Raw genomic sequence first — 24,652 nt, forward strand, 5'->3', positions numbered from 1 at the left:
AAAAGGATGTATGTAACTGACCTGTACTCTCTGACCCAGTCTGTCCGTATCCATTCAATTCTGTTTAGAAAAGAAAAGTCACATTTGAATCTATTTTCACCGAATACAAAATGGAGGGGCAATGCTTTCTTCATAGAAATATACTACACTTAATCTAGATAGAAAATCAGTTTCAAGCAAAATGACATATTGTTTATTTTAGGCAACCGTTAAACCTCTACTCAGTTTTGGTAACAAACAACTTCTTCCCCAAAATATTTTCTTAAGAAACCCATTTCCTTCCTTCCGTGCCACGCCATATGCCAATGACATAACTTATAGCACTTAGATAATAAGGACCTGCACTATGCCCCACCACCCCTCAAAGCCCAGCCCAGTTTCCCAGCTGAGATGGACCGTGGAGGGTCACATGATTCAGGTCTAGCTGCCAAAGAGCATGCTAGGTTTTGGGGGCCTACAGGCTTCCTCATTGGTCTGTCTGCCCGGGCGTGTTCAGGAGATGACAAACACAGAGGTTTTATGGCATCTCGGCAGAGGCGACGTGTAGCGTCCTGCAAATTCCTCAAAGTTGTTTTCCTTTCTCTTCACCCTCCGCCCCTCAACTTCCAAGCTGTCAGTCAGTGCATTCTGCCGCGTGAAGAACTAGAGCAGAGTGACAGCCTCCCGTTGAAAGAGATCCCCCCCCTTCTCTTTGGTGATAAACACAGACTAAAATGTAAAGAAGGTGGCAGTGATTTATGAGCTGAGGCTTCTGGGTCTTCCACACAAGCACACACCGTACAACCCAGGTGACAGGTTGGGAACACAATGCAGGTTTGAGTGTTTTTTTCCAGAGCTGGAATTCAATCAAACCCACATTGTGAGCATAGTGTTCTTGTGTGCAAACGGCTGTAAATCTACCGTAACTGTACCTACCAGACATGCTCTTCACAGAACATGAACTGTTCTTTCTTTTCCTTTTCGGGCCATCGATCCACCTGTAGAGAAGCAGAGAATAAAAGATAGTTGGAGACGGGGGGAGAGAGAGAGAGAGAGAGAGAGAGAGAGAGAGAGAGAGAGGAAAGAGACATTAGAGTCTACGTACAATAGGACACACAGGAATTCAAAAACACAGGCGGCGTGAAGGACATGTCTTCTCCTGACAGTTCTCCTGCGGGAGTCTTGCAGGACTGTAGCAGTGCTCGCGCTAAGAGTCTGTGGTCGGGAAAATGGCTGCCCTGCCACTTCAATTTACATTAGAGGGGAAGGCAAGAACAACAACAACAACAACAACAACACACACAACGACGCCGAAACAAACATACGCGCACACACACACACGTACACAGTTGGCAACACTCACACGCATAAAAAAAAACACCTATGCGCACACACACATCTGAACATAGCTCTGCAACAGGAGAATTGAGGAGACTGTGAGCTCCTTAGGGAGCTCTGGAAGCACACAGCCCAGAAGAGAGTGCACTAACAAGTCATGCTGTAGGATCTATCAGATGTCAACACTAGTAGACTTCCAAGGGTCCCACCTCTGCAACCATCCAGACTCTCCTGAGCACTTCAGCATATCTCACCATATTTTATTTATCCTTTATTTATTTAGGAAAGTATTCTTATTTACAATGACGTCCTAGGAACAGTGGGTTAACTGCCTTGTTCAGGGGCAGAATGACAGATTTTTACCTTGTCAGCTCGTGGATTCGATCTATCAACCTTTCAGTCACTGGCCCAACGCTCTAAGCACTAGGCTACCTGCCACTCCTTTTAAAAAATGTTTTAATAAAACATAATATAGTTTACTAAAGTGAATTTGGACACTAGTTTGTCTGGTCTAACTCCCCCTCTCCGTTCTCAGTGAATAGCGATCCATTGTTGCCAGGGAAATCCTAAGGACTTAAGTGGCTGTTTCATTGACTCCCTAATTGGTCTGAAATGCCAACTGTGTCTGACCCTGTGTGTATGCCTTCTTGTTGCATTACCGACTGAGTTGTTTTCAATTACAGTAATGTCGGTGCCACAGTGAACCAAATCGAGTCTTAGTGTGTTTTCACATATAGTCCCCTTTAACAGAACCGATCTCAGTCCTCTTTAAAGTGAACTCTGAGGTTTTAAAAAATAATTGCAAAATAACTCTGTTGTCTTTGTATTACACTGTCCTTGCCTTTGAATGAGGACTCAACACTTTTGCCAGTTCACTTCACCCATTTTGTGGTTAAAAGATTATATGATAATTGTAATCAAAATATACTATTAACATGTATATATTATTGGTAACAAAATAAATAACAGGATAATAAATGCAGATTCAATAATGCTATAATTCGAAAATGTACACCCAATGTAGGCTACTGCCCCTTTTAAGAGCTAGAAATTATTTTGTACCCTAGGTGGTGATTCTCACCACCAAATATGTTGTCTTCTCACACTATTCAAACCCCACTATCGAATAAACCGTTTATGAAGCTCTCATATATATCACATATTGCAAACAAATAACCTGACTAAAAACTCCCCACAAATTTGGGAATTTCTGTGCATCCTTGATCACTATCCAAAACAGCACACGTGTCTTTCGGGTGAATCTGCACAAAGTACTAAATTGTCATACTTGAGTAAAAGTAAAGATACGTTACAAAATAACTCAGGTAGAAGTGAAAGTCTCAACGCAAAATACTACTTGAGTAAAAGTCTAAAAGTATTTGGTTTAAAATATACACTACACAAAAATATAAATGCAACAAGCAACAATTTATACGATTTAACAGAGTTACAGTTCATACAAGGACATCAGTCAAGTGAAATAAATTCATTAGGCCATAATCTATGGATTTCACATGGTTGGGAATAATGATATGCATATGTTGGTCACAGAAAAAAAGTACGGGCATAGATTAGAAAACAAGTCCGTGTCAAGGGGGGGGGGGGGGACCATTTGACTCATGCAAGGCGACACATCTCCTTCACATAGAGTTGATCAGGCTGTTGATTGTGGCCTGAGGATCGTTGTCCCACTCCTCTTCAATGGCCTTGCGAAATTGCTGGATAATTGGCGGGAACTGGAAAACTGTCGTACACGTCGACCAGAGCCTCCAAAACATGCTCAATGGGTGACATGTCTGGTGAGTATGCAGGCCATGGAAGAACTGGGACATTTTCATCTTCCAGAATTATGTACAGATTTAGCGACATCGGGCCGTGCATTATCATGTTGAAACATGAGTTGATTGCAGCGGATGAATGGCACGACAATGGCAATCAGGACCTCTATGTCTGCATTCAAATGCCCGTCATTAAAATGAAATTGTGACCGTTTTCCTGTCTTGCTAAGTATTCAAGGTGTAACGAGTACTTTTGGGTGTCGGGGAAAATGTAAAAAAAATTACAGAATTTTCTTTAGGAATGTAGTGGAATAAAAGCAAAAGTTTTCAAAAATAGAAATGCTAAAGTACAGATACCCAGAGCAACTACTGAAGCGGTACTTTAAAGTATTAAGTACTTTACACCGCTGCCAATGTGAGGATGCACAGAAATCCCAAAATTTGTGTGGAGTTTTTAGTCAGGTTATTTGTTTGCAATATGTGATACATATGAGAGCTTCATAAACGGTTTATTCGAAAGTGGGGTTTGAATAGTGTGAGGAGACAACATATTTGGTGAGAATCACAACATAGGGTATAAAATAAATGATAGCTTTTAAAGGAGCAGTAGCCTACATTGGGTGTACAATTTTCAATTACAGCACTATTTAATTGGCAGTTATTCTGCTGTTGTTTATTTTGTTACTATTAACACGTATATATTATTGGTATCATTCGATTACAATTATCATCTCATATTTTAACGAAATGCAATCTATTAGCTACCAAAATGCAAGTAGGCATATCTAGGTGTCCGATAACACGTTCTGGTTAAATGGTTTGTCCTGCGCTTTGTAAAAATCCAGAGTGTATTGAGTGAGAGTAGGAAAAAGATCGTGGTTCCTTTCTAAACATAGCGATATGAATGCAAAGAGGCCTCGGGCCACAAAATGGGTGTAGTGAACTGGCAAAATATTTGAGTCCTCATTGAAAGGCAAGGACAGTGTGAATAGAAAGAGAGCTCAGTTATTTACCTTTTTTAACGCCAAAGTTCACTTTAAAACTGAGAGCGCCTTAATTCAATAACTACTAGAATGGCCACGACGGTTAATCTGACCATTTTTTATAGTTAAATTGTATGAATAGTCCATAATACATTGATAACCGAATGCATTTATTATGTTAAAAGGTTATGTTAACCTCAGGTTCACGAAATGACTTGATTGATCCAGAAACGCATAGACTGTAAATACTAAAATAAGATGCTGTAAATACTAAAATAAGATGATAGTGTATTTTCGACTGTAAGACAAGTCTCCCGCCCAGCTGGCCCGTTCAGACTATACCTTAACTATATCGAAACTAATTTCACCCACATACTAATACGAATACGAATAATAGTAATAGATGTGGCCTAAAGACAAGATTACATGTACAATAGTCAATGATGGGTGACAATAGTATCAATTGTCTAATAGAAAACGAAGAGACTTGATGTCCTGCATTGACAAAGAAGCAAGGCGCTTAACAAATAGCGCTACTTCCATATCATCATATAGAGGTCCGTGCAGGCCAGACATTTTTAAAACTCAAAACATGCTACTCTGTTCTTTTTAAATAAATTGCCTTGTTTCATGTTTTTTTATAACCTTCCTACATTAAATATTAATGGATTTATTTGTGATTGTGTATATTAGTACTAGAAAGGCAGAACGCATCGCAATGAATGAAAACAAATTTAAATGTCTAATTACTCTGCCATTTTTTAAAGTCATGTCCCCCTCGTCCTAGACTTTTCTTAAATAAGTCTATATAACATTTGAATGGTTTCCCCGGCCTTTCCCGCTCCTTCTCCGATAGCTGAATGTGCCATGCCCAGTTGAGAATCCCCCCGATAATTGCCTCGAAACTGAACCAAAACTATACCGAAACAAATTGTCACACATATAACAACAAGATTAAATAAATGAAGTATATTATGATGGGAGAGGGGGAGGGGGGGAATTTACAATGGCAAGCCCAGAACGAAAAGGACGCACATGCAGCGTTAGCCTTGCTTACAAGATCTGAATGAAAACGGACTCAGATGGCGGGGAATAAATTGATCTTGAGATCTCTGATGATTATTATTCTGATTCGTGGTGAACGGCTCTCCATATCTGGGAAAGGATCCGTATCGGGCAGCAGGTGAGCGAGAGTCGGGTAATGTTTCAGATCAGATGGCATGGCTGTATGAGATGACAGGAGGATGGAGAAACTCGACGCTGGCCTGTTGCTATGTTTTACAACATGCTTGATTTGGCTGCTATCGACGCACACGTGTTGCTCAAGCAGCGGATGAACAACACCCATGAGCAGGAGAGACTTCGTCATGAGTCATACTGTATCGTCTACAGTAACAAACCATGTTATGTTCTTTTACGTATTTACATTTTGTATTCTAGTGTTATCCAAGACCTTCATAAACGCAAACAAATTACATTGTCACGAGGGGGGTCCAATTAGCCCAGGCTTTTCGAGTTGAATGGATTTATTGGACTGGTGGCTATTGGTGCTCTTCGAGGCCCGGCTACTCTACTAAATATGCAGTCATGGCGTTTAAGGATGGCATGCTCAGAACGTTTTTGTCTTTTATGAAATTTGCCCGAAAGTACTGCTAGAGTGTAAAATACACATATTTAGGAGAAGTCAGGGACAGGTGGGTTCAAGGTTTTTATTGAAATTAAGTCAGATTGACCGTCTTGGCGGATCTAGTGTTAAAGAGGACTGAGATGGTTCTTTTGAAGAGGGCGAAATGTAAAAACACCCTTAAATGTTTAATAGAGAAATGGCTAATTGGGGCAATCAAAAAAGTGAAATTAAATTCAGTACTTGTAATGAAGCGCATGTGATTTGCGACTCTGCAAACCCAAACAGGAATAAAGTGACTTATTTTACAACAGTGTGAGGTCATTTGACACTCAACCAAAAAGGGCCACAATAACAAGTAGACACGTTTATAGGGCTGCAATATATATGTATGACTGCTTTCATGCTAGATATGACAGGATGAGAGACCGGTAAAAAGTTTTCAGACCCCTTCACTTCTTCAACATTTTGTACATTGGTACATTGCAGCCTCGTTCTAAAATCAATTAAATATGCTTTTGTTTATCATCAATCTACACACAATACCCCATTAATGACAAAGAAAAAAACGTACAATTTTTTTGTGCAAATATTTTAAAAATATATGTTCCATTGATCATCTTTGAGATGTTTCGACAACTTGAATGGAGTCCACCTGTGGTAACTTCAATTGATTGGACATAATTTGGAAAGACACACACGTCTCTATATAAGGTCCCACAGTTGACAGTGTCAGAGCAAAAACCAAGCCATGAGGTTGAAGGAATTGTCCGTAGAACTCCGAGACAGGATTTGTGTCGTGACACAGATCTGGGGAAGGGTACCAAAACATTTCTGCAGCATTGAATGTCCCCAAGAAAATGGTGGCCTCCATCATTCCTAAATGGAAGAACCATCCAGACTCTTCCTAGAGCTGGCCACCCAGCCAAACTGAGCAGTCGGGGGAGAAGGACCTTGGTCAGGGAGGTGACTAAGAACCCGGTGGTCACTCTGACACAGCTCTAGAGTTCCTCTGTTGAGATGGGAGAACCTTCTAGACGGACAACCACCTCTGCAGCACTCCACCAATCAGGCCTTTATGGTAGAGTAGCCAGACGGAAGCCACTCCTCAGTAAAAGGCACATGACAGCCCGCTTGGAGTTTGACAAAAGGCACCTAAAGGACTCTCAGACCATGAGAAACAAGATTCTCTGGTCTGATGATACCAAGATTGAACTATTTGGCCTGAATGCCAAGCATCACGTCTGGAGAAAACCAGGCACTGCTCATCACCTGGCCAATACCATCCCTACAGTCATGCATGGTGGTGGGAGTCTCATGCTGTGGGGATGTTTTTTAGTGGCAGGGACTGGGAGACTAGTCAGGATTGAAGGAAAGATGAACAGAGCAAAGTACAGAGAGATCCTTGATGAAAACCTGCTCCAGAGTGCTCAGGACCTCACACTTGGGAAAAGGTTCACCTTCCAACAAGACAATGACCCTAAGCACACAGCCAAGACAACGCAGCAGTGGCTTCGGGACAAGTCTCTGAATGTCCTTGAGTGGCCCAGCCAGAGGCTGGACTTGAACCCGATCAAACATCTCTGGAGAGACCTGAAAATAGCTGTGCAGTGACGCTCCCCATCCAACCTGACAGAGCTACACATTTGCCACGCTGACCCTCACCACGGGGGCCCCTGACGGGTGCATACTTATTCCCCCCCTGTACTCCCCGTTCACCCACGACTGCGTAGCCACGCACAATGGTGGTAGGCCTGATCACCGACAACGATGAGACCGCCTATAGGGAGGAAGTCAGAGACTTGGCAGTGTGGGGCCAGGACAACAACCTCTCCCTCAACGTGGTTAAGACAAAGGAGCTAATCGTGGACTACAGGAAAAGGAGGGTCGAGTACGCAACCATTCACATCATCAGGGCTGTAGTGGAGCAGGTCGAGAGCTTCAAGTTCCTTGGAGTCCACATCACCAACGAACTATCATGGTCGAAACACACCAAGACAATCGTAAAGAGGTCTCGACAATGAATATTTCCCCTCAGGAGGCTGAAAAGATTTGGCATGGGACCTCAGATCCTCAAAAAGTTCTACAGCTGTACCTGTCTGGTTGCATCACCGCTTGGTATGGCAACTGCTCGGCATCCAACCACAAGATGCTACAGAGGGTAGTGGGTACGGTCCAGTACATCACTGGGGCCGAGCTTCCTGCCATCCAGGACCTCAATACCAGGCGTTGTCAGAGAAACGCCCTAAAAATGGTCAGACTCCATCCACCCAAGTCATAGACTGTTCTTTCTGCTACCACACGGCAAGTGGTACCGGAGCGCCAAGTCTGGGACCAAAAGGCTCCTTAACCGCTTCTACCCCCAAGCAATTAAACTGTTGAACTGTTAATCAAATGGCCACCCACCAAACTATTTACATTGACCCCCCCCCTTTATTTTATTCTTATCTATTAAAATGTTTTGCACTGACTCTCTTGCGCAGTGTCAATGTACACTCACAGGACTCTAACCCCACACTCACACATACTACACTGACACTCCAAAACACACACACACACACACACACACACACACACACACACACACACACCCCCACACACACACACACATACACACACACACACACACACACACACACACACACACACACACACACACACACACACACACACATGCATATTGACATTCCTTCACACTCTTCACATACGCTGCTGCTACTCTCTTTATTATCTATGCATACATAGTCTCTTTATCCCTACCTACATGTAACCAGTACCCCTGCACATTGACCCCTTGTATATAGCCTCGTCATTGTTGTTTTGTGTTACTATTTTTCCTTTAGTTTATTTTGCAAATTCTTCTTACTTTAAAAAAAACTCTGCATTGTTTTTATTTGTATGTCTAGCTGACATAATACAATTTCAAAGTATGTACGAACGTGTCTGTAATAGAATAAGCCTATCAGAAATGTTTGTAGACATTAATAAAGGCATTTCTATAGCATACAAAATACTTTTTACAATGGTGGGAGTGTACCAAGATGGTGGCTTCAACAAGGCGCCCCCTATCAGTCATCTAGTATGTATATATCAACCATCGAGTGCCACTATGGGATGAACCGATAGAACATGTCCAGCTGTAACAACAATGCAGCAAGTATAGCGTTGTCATTGGGTGATAGCCAACGGTAAATGTCACTCCCAGCTCTGGCTTCCTCATCAAACGCCATCAGATATGCCGATGCCCGGGGTGATAGCCATCAAATTGTCAACCCACTGACAGTACAGCCTCCCACCCTGTAGCCTTCTGATGCTGCCTGTGTTGCACGACTACACAAGCATGCACAGCACTCACTCACACACTCACACACTTACACACACACACACACACACACACACACACACACACACACACACTCACACTCACACTCACACTCACACTCACACTCACACTCACACTCACACACACACACACACACACACACACACACACACACACACACACACACACACACACACACACACACACACACACACACACAGAGAGAGAACAACACCACTTAGTATCCTGATACATACACACAGAGACAGAAAAAGTTCCACCCCTGTTTTCCCAACCAGGGTCTTCACATCTGCTACGCACACACACACACACCTACTCACGACCCCCATCGCCCACCAACCCCACAAATAAAACTCATCCCACTCCCTAGGGAAGGGGACGGGTCACCCAACGGGGCGGCAGGTAGCCTCGTGGTTAGAGAGTTGGACTAATAACCAAAAGGTTGCAAGATCAAATCCCTGAGCTGACAAGGCAGTTAACCCACTGTCCCTAGACCATAATTGAAAATAAGAATTTGTTCTTAACTAATTTGCCTAGATAAATAAAGGTAAAAAAAAAAGAATAAAAAAAAGTCAATAGACTTACTCTAGGGATGCCACTGCCACCTTCCAAGCCTCCATCAACAACATCACACCTCAGGTAATCCATTCAGAAATACACAACCTCCATCATCACAGTCAAGCAGACAGAGACTGAGGAGCTTATCACTTTAGCAGACCCCTCAGAAGTAGCTAGCCTAGCATCCAGTCCCCTCTTAACACTTTCTGTTGTGCTCTATCAAACAAATGCCCTTCAGAGTTTCACAGCTCAAGTCTTCTGCTGAGGCAAGAGTGAGTGAAAAAGAAGGTGGAAAAAATACTGTGCACAAATCTTTTACAAAACAAACAAATTATTTCACATTTAAATGGCGAGGCTACACATTTGTACCATTAGGGGGCCAAGTGCCTTGTTGGAACCTTTAAAGAACCCTTAAAGTCTTGCTTTCTTTACTCAAGAAGTAAAGCAAGCAACATGACCTATTTCCTATGTACCATCATTCCTCTGCCCAAAACTACAACACAGCAGACCCCCAACAACACCAACACGAGACAATTCATCTGCTAAACAAGTTTACAGTCCAAAAAAGAAGACAATGTCTGACCTTATGACGCAGTGCGAGTGTAGAATATGCATGGCGAGAAGAGTTGCTGGCCTCAAACAGCGCTGGCAAATACGAGTCACATCTACTGTACACTGACACTGCTGCCAACCTTGCTATGTTTAGCTCCGAAAAGACCTTGGCTTGCTAGCACAAACACCCACTCTGCCTCTCTTTTTCACTCTCTCAGTCTCTCTCTCTGTATGAATCCCTGCAGACTCTCTCTGGCTGATCTGTTCCTCTGAATCCCTCCTACAATCTCAACGCTGTGGTTTTCACGGTCATTTTCTCACTCTCTCTCGTGTCTGTGGCTCTCACTCTCCTGTTAGACCCACCCATGCTCATGATTGGCTGTGGGCCAGCCTCTCCACCTGAGGGGTTGACAGCAGGTTTGGGGATGATTGAAGGTAGGCTGATATGGCAACAAATAGGTAGCTGTCAGCTCTGACCTCAGGCTCGATGGTTCTATTCTTGTACCTCAGCGACGGAGCCAAAAGCTCAATATCTTGAAATGAGGGCTATTTCGAAACGTAGCTAATTGCCAACAACCCAGTTTTGCGCATCAAAACCATTTTGAGGCAAAAACAGAGATTGGCAATACTCGAGTGAAGAAACAACAAAGAAATATAATCAAACTTACAAGTAGATTGACTGACGCCTTTAAACTGGCACAGATGTGATTTCGTGTGACTCAAGTTTTCGGGAACTGAAATACTAATACTAAAGGAAACAAGTTGTGGTACTTTCTCGGAAGGCTGACTTTAATATACAGTGGGGCAAAACAATATTTAGTCAGCCACCAATTGTGCAAGTTCTCCCACTTTAAAAGATGAGAGAGGCCTGTAATTTTCATCATAGGTACACTTCAACTATGACAGACAAAATGAGAAAAAAAAATCCAGAAAATCTCATTGTAGGATTTCTAATGAATTTATTTGCAAATGATGGTGAAAATAAGTATTGAGAGCAGGTCATACACACATGCACGTCTGTCTGTCTGTCTGTCTGTCTGTCTGTCTGTCTGTCTGTCTGTCTGTCTGTCTGTCTGTCTGTCTGTCTGTCTGTCTGTCTGTCTGTCTGTCTGTCTGTCTGTCTAAGACTGGCCTCTTGTGGTGATGTGTGTGGATTGGTTTGAAGAGGTTAATCCTTGTCATTACTGACTTGAGAGAGAGAAAAAGAAACAAAGAGAGAGGGAAACAGCAAGCAATTACGATTCTGGTTATGATTGAGGCCCATGCCAAAAGGAAATCGTAACATTGTTTGTCTTACATGTCCAATGAATGCGTAACAAGATAACAATAGGGTACTACAGGCATTGTTGCTTTTCATATTGTTCGTTATCAACCTGAGCATCACATCTACTGCTATTCATTTCCATATGACACAAGGAAGTCATAAAAGCAATATTGAGAGGACAAAGCTCGTATAGCGAAGCCATGGTGGGAAATCCTGACGTCAGCAGGGCAAGGAAAAGCCAATTGGGCCAAAATCTTGTTTATGTCTCCAGTGACTTCAATTGCATTGTTTGGTATGGCAATTGAATTAAACAGAGCCACAGAGGCTGGAGAAGTTCAAGAAGGTCAAATGCAATGTGCTAGATGGCTGTCATCTATTCATAAAAAGGCTTGTTTGAATAGATCTCTCAACTGAAGTCGGTCGTTTTCAGACTGCAAAAATGGGTCGAAATACAAATGCTGTTGTCTTATCTGAATGGAGTGGATGTGTGTGTGCGTGTGTGTGTGTGCGTTTGATTCCAGCTGTAGAATGATAACCCAGCCCCTCTCCGTATGTCAATGTGTTCTCTACACCTCGTCAATTTCCGCCATCTTATCAGCAACTAAAACAGTACATTGACTTAATTTGCAACATCATTGACAACAGTGTTAAGGAGCTTATAATTGCATAACATTACATAGGACATTGCCTTTTCTGGCAAGGTTGAAAACCAATAAGGAAACAAAAAAAGCTAATGCTAAGCCATTTGCTACCATCAGCACCCACAAAACCACAACACCTAATATTACTATATGCCATTGTTATTATTAAGGGCAATAGTACAAGAGCTACTCTCAACTTAGCAGTGCATTTAAAGGGATAGATCAGCAAAATGCTATATTTAAATTTGTGTTGCCTAACTTGAAAAGCAGGAGTGACTGCGGTCCACAGTGGCTAGTTTAACAAAAACCAAAGTGTAGATTGCAGTCACTCCTTGTTCATAGACTGCTTTCAAGGTAAGGAAACAAATGTTGCACACTCATAAGCTCTACCACGTACCTTTTTATTAATAAACAAACAATAATTTAGACCCTAACCTGACGAAGATCCTTGCAGGATCCAAACGTAGTTAAACAAAAAAAATCACCATTAGAATTTCGTAAAAATATTTGATTGAATAGCCAAAACATACAATATACTTGCAGTGAAGCCGCTCAACAACAACACCACACCAGTCATCCAGCAGACTCCCATTCAGAGCAACACACAGAAGCATCCAGGGTCAACGCCCTGCTCAAGGGCACGTCGGCAGATCTCCCACCAGGCCCAAAAAAACGGGGACCCAAACCCTCCAAGATCCCCCAACAGTTCCCTAATAGCTGTCCCTCAAACTTCCGAGACCCCTCCCACAATAACCCCCCAATGCACCAACAACGAAGAAAATGAACTACAGAGAAAAAAGAAAAAGACAAAAGAAAAAAGCAAACTTAAATGCAATAACAAAAAACAATTGTATATGTTTGTGTGCATGTTTGGCACAATTAAATATGTGTGTGTATGCGTGTATTTGAATGAGAGTGTGTTTTTTATTTGACCTTTATTTAACTAGGCAAGTCTGTTAAGAACACATTCTTATTTTCAATGACGGCCTAGGAACAGTGGGTTAACTGCCTGTTCAGGGGCAGAACGACAGATTTGTACCTTGTCAGCTCGGGGGTTTGAACTTGCAACCTTCCGGTTACTAGTCCAACGTTCTAACCACTAGGCTACCCTGCCACCCCATATGCATGTGTACAAACACCTGCACGGCATCAGCCTCAGCCAAACCGGCATTAGCTGTAAAAACACTGCCCCTCGGTGTCATTCAAACTTAATTTTTATTATGTTTTATTTTGACTTTACTTTTGACTTTTATCTTCGACCATCATTCCATCTCCCGCCCAGCAACTCCACTCCCACTTGTCTCCAATTCCACATCCCAACCCTCAGCTTCCCTCAACCCATCCCACCTATCTCTGCTGGCCACCCTCTTCGGAAATTCTACACAACATGTATCTTTCAACTGTGCTGTGATGCTTAACGTACAATTTCAATCTATCGAATAGAATCCACAGATTGCGAGTTGAAGATAAATACTTTCACTAAGAGTATTAGTATATTAGTAATTGACTGACCTGGTCTCTCCAGATCTCCTAACAGTACTATTTCTAGGGTCAATTTCAGATCAACGTTATGCATTTTCAGCCATTCCTGAACCTGAGTCGAGAAACAGGCTACTCGAGGGCAATAACAAAATAAATGGTCTATTGATTCTGTATCCTCACAACAAAATATGCAGAGTTTAGATGATTTTATGCTCCAAATATTCAACAGTTTGTTGGTGGCAAGAATTCTATATAATAATTTTAGCTGAACAGCACGAAGTCTTGAATCTTGTGTTATTTCATATTTCTCATATATCTCATACAGCCTGTACCATGAAATTGGTACATAAAAAATCTCTTCCAAACTATTTTGCAATCTCTATGGCATAGTTGTCAACATCTTGGTCTTCAAATGAAACTGGTATACTTTCCTATTTATGCGATTTGTATTCCTCCGGATTGAGCAGACCTTCCTGTACAATTCTGATAACTTCATGAAAGACATAACTCTATCATTACAATTTACAATATCATTTAAGACCAAAATATCCTTTTCAAACATCTTTCCCATAAATACAGGTAAAGTTGAAGTCGGAAGTTTACATACACTTAGGTTGGAGACTCATTTTTCAACCACTCCACACATTTCTTAACAAACTATAGTTTTGGCAAGTCGGTTAGGACAACTACTTTGTGCATGACACAAGTAATTTTTCCAACAATTGTTTACAGACAGATTATTTCACTTATAATTCACCGCATCACTATTCCAGTGGGTCAGAAGTTTACATACACTAAGTTGACTGTGCCTTTAAACAGCTTGGAAAATTCCAGAAAATTATGTCATGGCTTTAGAAGCTTCTGATAGGCTAATTGACATCATTTGAGTCAATTGGCGGTGTACCTGTGGATGTATTTCAAGGCCTACCTTCAAACTCAGTGCCTCTTTGCTTGACATCTGGGAAAATCAAAAGAAATCAGCCAAGACCTCAGAAAATAATTTGAGACCTCCACAAGTCTGGTTTATCCTTGGGAGCAATTTCCAAACGCCTGAAAGTACCACGTTCATCTGTACAAACAATAGTACGCAGGTATAAACACCATGGGATCACGCAACCACGCTACTAGAGATGAACATACTTTGGTGCGAAAAGTGCAAATCAATCCCAGAACAACAGCAAAGGACATTGTGAAGATGCTGTAGGAAACAGGCACAAAAGTATCTATATCCACAGTAAAACGAGTCCTGTATCAGCATAACCGGAAAGGCCGTTCAGCAAGGAAGAAGCCACTGCTCCAAAACCGCCATAAAAAAGCCAGACTACGATTTGCAACTGCACATGGGGACAAAGATCATACTTTTTGGAGAAATGTCCTCTGGTCTGATGAAACAAAAATAGAACTGTTGGGTCATAATTACCATCGTTATGTTTGGAGGAAAAAGGGGGATGCTTGCAAACCGAAGAACACCATTCCAACTGTGAAGCACAGGGGTGGCAGCATCATGTTGTGGGGGTGCTTTGCTGCAGGAGGGACTGATGCACTTCACAAAATAGATGGCATCATGAGGAGGAATATCATGTGGATATATTGATGCAACATCTCAAGATGTCTCAGGAAGTTAAAGCTTGGTCGCAAATGGGTCTTCCAAATGACCCCAAGCATACTTCCAAAGTTGTAGCAAAATAGCTTAAGGACAACAAAGTCAAGGTATTGGGGTGGCCATCACAAAGGGGGCAGAACTGAAAAAGTGTGTGCGAGCAAGGAGGTCTACGACAATCCCTGCACCAGAGGCGACACCAAAGTGGGGGGAGCCTCAAGCGGAGCGGGGTCTGCGTCCCACACCGGAGCCCCCACCGAGAGTAGATGCCCACCCGGACCCTCCCCTATAGGTTCAGGTTTGCGTCCGGAGTCCGCACCTTTGGGGGGGGGACTGTCACGCCCTGACCATAGAGATCCTTATTATTCTCTATGTTTGGTTAGGTCAGGGTGTGACTCGGGTGGGAAATTCTATGTTTTCGGCCGAGTGTGGTTCCCAATCAGAGCAGCTGTCTATCATTGTCTCTGATTGGGGATCATACTTAGGCAGCCCTTTTTCCCACCATTAGGTTGTGGGATCTTGTTTTCTGTTTAGTGTCTTAGCCTGACAGAACTGTGCGCATTCGTTTTAGCTTTTGTTTGAGTGTTTTTTGAATAAAAGAATCATGAATACTTTCCACACTGGGCTTTGGTCTACTCTTCCTACCACCAATGAGAGCCGTTACAGGAAGCTCGTGGAAGGCTACCTGAAATGTTTGACACAAGTTAAACAATTTAAAGGCAATGCTACCAAATACTATTGAGTGTATGTAAACTTCTGACCCACTGGGAATGTGATGAAAGAAATAAAAACTGAAATAAATAATTCTCTCTATTATTCTGACATTTCACATTCTTAAAAAAAGTGGTGATCCTAACTGACCTAAGACAGGGATTTAAATGTCAGGAATTGTGAAAAACTGTCTTTGGTTAAGGTGTATGTAAACTTCCGACTTCAACTCTATATACAGTCTATATATACAGTGCCTTGCGAAAGTATTCGGCCCCCTTGAACTTTGCGACCTTTTGCCACATTTCAGGCTTCAAACATAAAGATATAAAACTGTATTTTTTGTGAAGAATCAACAACAAGTGGGACACAATCATGAAGTGGAACGACGTTTATTGGATATTTCCAACTTTTTTAACAAATCAAAAACTGAAAAATTGGGCGTGCAAAATTATTCAGCCCCTTTACTTTCAGTGCAGCAAACTCTCACCAGAAGTTCAGTGAGGATCTCTGAATGATCCAATGTTGACCTAAATGACTAATGATGATAAATACAATCCACCTGTGTGTAATCAAGTCTCCGTATAAATGCACCTGCACTGTGATAGTCTCAGAGGTCCGTTAAAAGCGCAGAGAGCATCATGAAGAACAAGGAACACACCAGGCAGGTCCAAGATACTGTTGTGAAGAAGTTTAAAGCCGGATTTGGATACAAAAAGATTTCCCAAGCTTTAAACATCCCAAGGAGCACTGTGCAAGCGATAATATTGAAATGGAAGGAGTATCAGACCAATGCAAATCTGCCAAGACCTGGCCGTCCCTCTAAACTTTCAGCTCATACAAGGAGAAGACTGATCAGAGATGCAGCCAAGAGGCCCATGATCACTCTGGATGAACTGCAGAGATCTACAGCTGAGGTGGGAGACTCTGTCCATAGGACAACAATCAGTCGTATATTGCACAAATCTGGCCTTTATGGAAGAGTGGCAAGAAGAAAGCCATTTCTTAAAGATATCCATAAAAAGTGTTGTTTAAAGTTTGCCGCAAGCCACCTGGGAGACACACCAACCATGTGGAAGAAGGTGCTCTGGTCAGATGAAACCAAAATTGAACTTTTTGGCAACAATCCAAAACGTTATGTTTGGCGTAAAAGCAAAACAGCTCATCACCCTGAAAACACCATACCCACTGTCAAACATGGTGGTGGCAGCATCATGGTTTGGGCCTGCTTTTCTTCAGCAGGGACAGGGAAGATGGTTAAAATTGATGGGAAGATGGATGGAGCCAAATACAGGACCATTCTGTTAGAAAACCTGATGGAGTCTGCAAAAGACCTGAGACTGGGACGGAGATTTGTCTTCCAACAAGACAATGATCCAAAACATAAAGCAACATCTACAATGGAATGGTTCAAAAATAAACATATCCAGGTGTTAGAATGGCCAAGTCAAAGTCCAGACCTGAATCCAATCGATAATCTGTGGAAAGAACTGAAAACTGCTGTTCACAAATGCTCTCTATCCAACCTCACTGAGCTCGAGCTGTTTTGCAAGGAGGAATGGGAAAAAATGTCAGTCTCTCGATGTGCAAAACTGATAGAGACATACCCCAAGCGACTTACAGCTGTAATCGCAGCAAAAGGTGGCGCTACAAAGTATTAACTTAAGGGGGCTGAATAATTTTGCACGCCCAATTTTTCAGTTTTTGATTTGTTAAAAAAGTTTGAAATATCCAATAAATGTCGTTCCACTTCATGATTGTGTCCCACTTGTTGTTGATTCTTCACAAAAAAATACAGTTTTATATCTTTATGTTTGAAGACTGAAATGTGGCAAAAGGTCGCAAAGTTCAAGGGGGGCGAATACTTTCGCAAGGCACTGTATATATATATATATATATATATATATTGTATTTGTATCTAAAAATCATTGTAATGTGGTTAACCTTAAAAATCTAAATGAAAATTATTGAAATGTAAAAGATGAAATTCAACCAGAGAGTGCCCTTGGCGGGAAAAGGCTGTGGGAAAAGGCCACACTTGACCGTTTCGCTTGAATTGGAATAATTCTAGTGCAACAGTCAAGTGAGGCTTTTCGAGCTGTCATGTGACCGAATGCTGCAGACAATGCATTCACAGGCCACTAGGAGGAGTTTTGCTTTCTGACTCAAAGAGAATAACCTGCCTTAAGCATTAACGCTCATGGTACCCTTCACCAGCTCATATCTTTGTGAAGCTTGATTCAGCAGTGCTCTCGTCTGCATTGAAACCAAATATCGATCCAGTTTGGATGTGAAAGGAGAGATGAGGTGCACACTGTTAACCACGCCCCCGGACTCTGGGTATTTTAACAACCAGCACATTTGACTTCAGCCATAATATTTGTTGTAATATTTGTTCTATCTTTCATTGGGATGAAATTGAAATTGTAGCCAGCTCTGCAATGCTTGTTTGAAAAAGAGCTATACTCAATTAATCGAAAATGAGACATGGCAATCTGCACAAAGACAAAAAAGGCCATTTTTAAACAATGGATGAGCTTTTCTTAGTTATCTACTTGAGAACCATTTAGGGTTAAAGTAAAACTTTTGAATAAGTGAAGCTTTCAGAGAGATGTTTAGTGCTTTTATATGTAATAATCTCAACCCACCCAATTGATTTTCATTATATAGATAGGCATGTTTTATTTTGCCTGGTTTAGCGTCCCAGAAAAAGTGAAATATTATTTGCTCCTATGATTTGAAAAAACGAATCATCAGGAGTAGGCAGTGCCATAAGTAAGTGAGTAAACTGCGATATGACTATGGACTAAATCAGGGCAATTTTTCCATAAATAGACAGGTATTTACCTCTCCATGGTTGCAGGATCTTGTCTAGTTCACAAGTTTTCTATTGAAATTCATTGTGGAGAGCTTATTTATATATTTTGTGACCATCAGCCCATGTTATAGGTAAACTGCAGGGTAATGTAAAAGTTGTATTTTTTAAAGATCCAATATGTAATATTGTACACTTATCACAATTAGGTTTTAGTCCAGAAAGTACAGAAAAGTTATCTAGATCTTCAATGAGACATTGCAGGGATCTAGCTTGCGGACTTAATATAAAACTTGACTCATCGGCATACATGGACACCTTTGTTTTTCAGCCTTGGCTTTCTAATCCTCTAATGTTGTTATTGGATCTGATTTTAATAGCTAGCATTTAGATGGCCATAACAAATAGATATGGTGACAGTTGACACCCTTGTTTTTATGCCCCTTGACAATTCAAAACTCTCGGAGAAGTAGCCGTTATTTACTATTTTACACGTTGTTTGAGTGTGCGGGCTCTATTTCTTTTATACCAACTTTTTTCGTCCCTGCACCCCACTAAAGGGTGTTTGCGTGTGTTTGCGTGCATTTGATCACACTTGGCTGGGAAAACAAATGTCTAAATCTGTCATTTTATTAAACTATCCCTTTAACCACAATATCAATTCAAATGTATAGAAGGATAACACAGTGAAGGAGAGCTTAACCTCTCTAGGGTACGTGGGATGCTAGCGTCCCATCTGGCCAACATCCAGTGAGATTGCAGAGCGCCAAATTCAATTACAGAAATGCTCATAAAAATTCAGAAAACAAAACATATTTTACATAGGTTTAAAGATTAACTTCTTGTTAAACCAACCACAGTGTCATATTTATAAATTGCTTTTCGGCGAAAGCATACCTAGCCCAGAACATACCTAGCCCAGAACATAGCCCAGTTGACAAATTATTACAAACAGTAACCAGCCAAGCAGAAGCGTTACAAAACTCAGAAATAGAGATAAAATTAATCCCTTACCTTTGATGATCTTCATATGGTGGCATTCAGAAGACATTCATTTACTCAATAAATGTTCCTTTTGTTTGATGAAGTCGCTTTATATCCAAAAACCTCCGTTTTGTTTGTGTGTTTTCTTCAGTAATCCACAGGCTCAAACGCAGTCAAAACAATCAGACAAAAAATATCCAAATTGTATCCGTAAAGTTCATAGAAACATGTCAAACAGTGTTTATATTCAATACTCAGGTTGTTTTTTTAGCCTAAATGATCTATAATATTTCAACCAGACAATAACGTAGTCAATATAAAAGGTAAACAAGAAATGCACATGTGCATGAAAAAGCTCTGCGACACGGTAGGGTCCACTTGTTCAGACTTGTCTTACTCCCTCATTTATAAGAATACAAACCTGAAACGATTTCTAAAGACTGTTGACATCTAAGTGGAAGGCATAGGAACTGCAAATAGAGTCCTAAGTCAATGGATACTGTAATGACATTGAATAGAAAACTTCAAAACCAAAGAAAAACTACTTCCTGAATGGATTTTTCTCAGGTTTTCGCCTGCTAAATCAGTTCTGTAATACTCACAGACACTATTTTAACAGTTTTGGAAACGTTAAAGTGTTTTCTATCCAAATCTATCAGTTACATGCACATCATATCTTCTGGGCCCGAGTAGCACGCCAGTTAATTTGGGCATGCTTTTCATCCAAAATTCCGAATGCTGCCCCCTACCCTAGAGAAGTTAAATGAAATCCACTACAGTAGCAAACCGTTCAATCAACGTCAATGTGATTAGCAAGCTCTTTAATTCCTCCTCTTCTTTAATTAACACAGCAACAGCAGGCTTAATTTAGCCCTGAACGTCCACTATACACACAGACACATACAAACAAACAGAATCCCAAAAACATGTGCACACACACACACACACACATACACACCAGCCCAGTTGCTAATCTACTGACAGGTGTCCATCGCGGTTGAGTAATCTAGTCTGGCTTTCCTTTCATTTGCGCCTTGGTAATTTGCCACAGGGATCAGCACCGGGGAATTTGACACAGCATTCCAGGGAGCCAAAGACCCTCTCCATGAGGCCATATGTCACAACCATGACACACACCAGACACAAGCACAAAGGAACAACTTACACACACATACATGCACACACACCCAGGTACACGTGCAAGCACACCCACATGAACAAAAATATTATAGCATACTATGGTAATAATAGTATGGAATTCACTGTAGTGTTTTTGCTGACTTTACTGTACTAGTCACTGACTAAAGTCTGCAAAAACACTACAGTGAATACTGTAGTATTTACTATAGTATGCTGTAGTATTTAAAGTTATAGTATAAATACTGTGGTAAAAGAAAATTACCATAGTATATACACAGTTAACGTGAGTTTTTGTAGTATACTGTAGTATTTACTGTAGTGTTTTTTAGGACTGTAGTATACTGTAGCATTTACTGTAGTGTTTCTGCGGATATTACTGTGGTATTTATTATAGTGTTTTTGTTTTATTATCTTTGATGGAGAAGTGGGCAGATTAGCGTTTTTCATCAAACGCTAATCTGTCGCTGTATTAATTATTCTGGAGGCAGCTCTGCAGAATGGTCACTAGCTGGCACAGCTACAGTCATAAAATCATATTTTAAAACTAACCTTAACCACACTGCTAACCTTAATGCCTAACCCCTAACCTTAAATTAAGACCATCCTGTTTCTATTGATCATGCTTGAGTAGTTTCTACAACTTGATTGGAGTCCACCTGTGGTAAATTCAATTGATTGAATATGATTTAGAAAGGCACACACCTGTCTATCTAAGGTCCCATAGTTGACAGTGCATGTCAGAGCAAAAACCAAGCCATGAGGTCGAAGGAATTGTCCGTAGAGCTCTGAGACAGGATTGTGTCAAGGCACATAGTTGGGGAAGGGTACCAGCATTGAAGGTCCCCAAGAACACGGTGGCCTCCATTATTCTTAAAGGGAGTGCTCAGTACCTCAGACTGGGGCAAAGGTTCACCTTCCAACAAGACAACGACCCTAAGCACACAGCTAAGACAACGCAGGAGTGACTTCGGGACAAGTCTCGGAATGTCCTTGAGTGGCCCAGCCAGAGCCCGGACTTGAATCCGATCGAACATCTCTGGAGAGACCTGAAAATATATGTGCAGAGACACTCCCCAACCAAACTGACAGAGCTTGAGATGATCTGCAGAAAAGAATGGGAGAAACTCCACAAACACAGGTATGCGAAGCTTGTAGCGTCATACCCAAGAAGACTTGAGGCTGTTATCGCTGCCAAAGGTGCTTCAACAAAGTACTGAGTAAAGGATCTGAATACTTATGTAAATGTAATATTTCAGTTTTTTATTTGTAATACATTTGCAAAAACTTGCAAAAACACGTTTTTGCTTTGTCATTATAGGGTATTGTGTGTACATAAACACAACAGTAACAGAACACAAACATCATCACTATCAACCATATGAAACTATAGGCTACACTACCAGAATGTGATATAATTCTAACCTAGCCAGGTGGAGCTGTGCCTCCAATCGCTCCGGGGCATATCAGATTGACTGATAGTTGTGCTCTTTGAGCAAGAGCAGGTTTCTCTTTGATAAAAATCCCCATTCCACTCTGCCACAGCCTGACTGGTTGAGACAGAGGAACTTCTATTTCACTGATGTTGTGTTTTAATTAATGATGAACAGGGAAACAGCCTATGTTCATGTAGGGCGGACTGTCTTTGAGCGCTACAGTTTGTAAGTTGCAGCTACACACTCACAAGGGTTCAGGGTTGGGAAGCCTGGAGGCCTAGTTTACAGGTTTCTTAGAAAACAAGATCACTTTTTGGAGCTGTTTCAACTTGCATACAGTAAAGAAAGTGGAAAGAGAGAGAAAGGCAGAGAGAGATGGAAACGGAGAAAAGAAATAGAGGGAGCCGGGAGAGAGGGAAGAGATGGATGAGAGAAAATAAATACTAGCATAGTCGAGAAGCACAGCAAGAGAGAGAAACCGGAGAGCAAACTTTCTAAACAAAAAGGTAAAACACACAGTAATTCTACACTTTCCTCAGACGACCTCTAAAATGATAAGACCATGTGATACCTATTAACGTGTGATGTTAGCGGCAGGGTCATAGCCTGTAAGGTTGAGACTAGGAAGTAGGGGGCGGGACTCACAGTTTCTCTTCTCCCTCTGATAGGTTAGGGTCCTGCTCCTTGGGCATGTGTTCCATTCACCTTAATTCCATCCAGCAGCCAATCATGCGAGACTGAGGCGGGCCCCACCCTCAGATCCTTGCTGGTCATTCGCAGAGAGGGGGGTCAGTCAGTGCGACATCACAGGGTCCCGGTCCGGATGGGCTCTGGCCTCCGGAGCGACCCCCCTGTGCTGGCCCTGGGACTGACAAATGGACTGGACCGGACAAGATCTGTCAATGAGAGGATAGGATACATTTAGTTAGGCACAGTTGACCGATGTGGAGACTTGGTGGGTTCCTCCCTTATTCAACCATTCTAACCACTCCTCCCTCGGTTCTATTCTTCCTCCCTAATCTCTCATTCAATGCCTTTCTAATCCCAAACAGAGGGATGGAGGGATTGCGAGCATCAGATTGTTGTTAGTAAATCTGTGGTATAATAGTGGTAGGACATAATAGTGTGAGTTGAAAAGCTGTGATTTTAATGGACCACAGGAATACAATTTACTACATTGCTTCATGAAAATCTCCAAGTTTGCTGTGTTCTATTTCATAGCACATTGATTGATTTTAAAGGTGGAAAGTGTTGGCTTTTGATAAGAAAAAGAAACCTACTACGTCTTCACTGTATTCTGTTTTCCTCCAAGAGTGGCTGAATATTTTTCATAGATATATATTTTTGAAATATTTCACTTGAAAATGAATTAGTTGGTGTATGGATATTCTCTTATGGTAAATGTACACAAAAATCATTACATTTATTTTACAGTCATGTTAGCATGACTATTTACCAGAGGTGTGGACTCGAGTCACATGACTTGGACTCGAGTCAGACTCGAGTCAAAAATATGATGACTTGCAACTCGACTTTGACTTTAACACCAATGACTCGTGACTTGACTTGGACTTGAGACTTTTGACTCGACCTCACTTGATACCCTCACCAGATACCCTCACCAAGCCCAACTATAAAAAATGATGCTATTAACAAAAGTGTGCAGCGCATCAACTCTTCATTTAACGGACTACATTTGGAAATTGTGCCAGCTGAGAAAAAGTTGTGCCTGGCAGTGCAGAGGAATGTCGGCGAGTGAATTTAGATGCAGCCCTTGGAAAGATGATACCCCAAATTATTATTTTGGGATATAAAAATGATGCTGTATTAACAAAAAACGGATTGTAACTTGCAAAACATGCGGGAAGAAAACTACAGACGGAGGCGCAACAATTTCCAAATTTGTTCGACATTTGAATCTGCACAAAGAACGGTAAGTCGTGGCTAATATAGCCAACAGCTATAAAATGTATAACTTTGCTAGTGTAGCATGTAGGCTAACGTAACATTAAATTAATGAGCCTCCACACAGTCAGTCAGTGCGGGAACGTGATCATTGCACCCAAGATTGAGCTACAACTGGCTAGGCAGTTGGTAGCCTACATCCTGCCTGATGTTACTGCTATTCCTAAAACCATTGGCATACCTTAGCCTACTGTAACCACACAGAGAGTGTGTGTGTGTGTGTGTGTTAAGGTTGTGCGATTGTGAATAAGCCTAAATCGCCCGATTGCGCCCCATAGTGATCCTCGATCACTATTGGGGTGGGGGGGGTGTCTTTCTCATGGCTACCCATGTATTTCCATGGAAATATAACGTTTATTTGGAAAGTAATACATTTTAAAAGCATTCATGATTTGCTTAAAATGTAATATACTAATTATTACTCTTGTAAAAAATATGGAATGGTATTACATTTGGTGAAGAGCA

General features: G+C 41.4%; 1 pseudogene; it reads right to left on the reverse strand.

Moving 5' to 3' along the window:
• LOC135523992 (thyroid hormone receptor alpha-like) overlaps positions 1-23,112 on the reverse strand; it is a 57,171-nt pseudogene extending 34,059 nt beyond the window's left edge.
• Between the last annotated feature and the right edge of the window lie 1,540 nt (positions 23,113-24,652).

Source organism: Oncorhynchus masou, chromosome 31, assembly GCF_036934945.1.
Source record: "Oncorhynchus masou masou isolate Uvic2021 chromosome 31, UVic_Omas_1.1, whole genome shotgun sequence".
Taxonomy (NCBI): Eukaryota; Metazoa; Chordata; class Actinopteri; order Salmoniformes; family Salmonidae; genus Oncorhynchus; species Oncorhynchus masou.